Below are 1,168 nucleotides of genomic sequence, written 5' to 3'. Positions count from 1 at the left end.
CGCTGTCGGGGACTCGGTGTTAATTTTTAGTTTATGTGCTTGTCATCAGTGGTCGTTAAAGTTCACTGACTCGGATATTTTACTTACTTGGGTACTTGATGTGTTTCAGGTACTCTAGAGGGCCTGTATGTGAACACATTCTCAATCTCGTAAAGAAGCACTGGAAGGATTTGAAAGAGTTGAAGAAGTTCTTGAAAAAGTTGAGAAAGTTGAAGAAGAACCACTCATTATAGTGGGAATCAAGCAGCGAATCCAAAGGCTTTGATGGATTATTCTCAGCCAAAGATCAATGATATTCAGTCTAGCATTATCAGACCAGCCATTGCGGCCAACATCTTTGAAATCAAGTCTAGCACGATTCAAATGATATAGAATTCACTTCAGTTTGGGGGTTCTCCAATTGAAGATCCCAACATGCACATCAGAGATTTCATCAAGATCTGCGACACTTTCAAGTTCAATGGAGTTTCTGAAGATGCTATTAGGTTGAGGCTTTTCACATTCAGATAAAGCTAAGTGTTGGTTACATTCTCTACCAGCAGGTTCTATCACCAAATGGGAGGATCTTGCTCAGAAGTTTCTAACTAAATTCTTCCCTATGGCGAAGACTGCTGCAATCAGAAATGCTCTCACTCAATTTGCGCAGCAATTGGGAGAATCTTTGTGTGAGGCTTGGGATCGCTGTAAGGAGATGCTTAGGAAGTGTCCTCATAATGGCATGCCTGAATGGATGATCATAAATTGCTTTTATAATGGTTTGGGAATATAGTCTAGACCCATGCTCGATGCAGCATCAGGTGGAGTCTTATGGCCTAAGAGCTACGATAAAGCTTATGAGTTGATTGAACTGATGGCTACTAATGAATACCAGAACCCAACTCTGAGAATGCCTCATAGCAAGGTAGAAGGAGTTCTGGAAATGGATACATCTACTGCTATAGCTGTTCAGTTTCAGGCTTTGACGATGAAGGTGGATTATTTGGCTAATTATGGAATTAATCATATTACAACTGTTTGTGAGCTTTGTGCAGGTGCGCATGAAACTGAGCAGTGTGCTATTTCTAGTCAATCAGCTCAATATATAAGCAACGTTCAGAGTTCACAGCAACCAGCTCCAACCATTTATCATCCCAACAACCGCAATCATCCTAACTTCAGCCGGAGCAAC

At 41.2% G+C, this 1,168-nt stretch overlaps 1 non-coding gene across 1 annotated transcript; it reads right to left on the bottom strand.

The window, feature by feature from the left end:
• Positions 1–613: 613 nt before the first annotated feature.
• Positions 614–720, bottom strand: LOC141688583 (small nucleolar RNA R71). The gene has a single exon (XR_012562017.1). It is a non-coding gene; the product is annotated as a small nucleolar RNA R71 (small nucleolar RNA).
• Positions 721–1,168: the final 448 nt, after the last annotated feature.

This window comes from Apium graveolens, chromosome 9, assembly GCF_009905375.1.
Source record: "Apium graveolens cultivar Ventura chromosome 9, ASM990537v1, whole genome shotgun sequence".
Classification (NCBI taxonomy): domain Eukaryota; kingdom Viridiplantae; phylum Streptophyta; class Magnoliopsida; order Apiales; family Apiaceae; genus Apium; species Apium graveolens.
The sequence above is the reverse complement of the archived record's forward strand: the minus strand, read 5'-3'. Positions and strand labels throughout refer to the sequence as shown.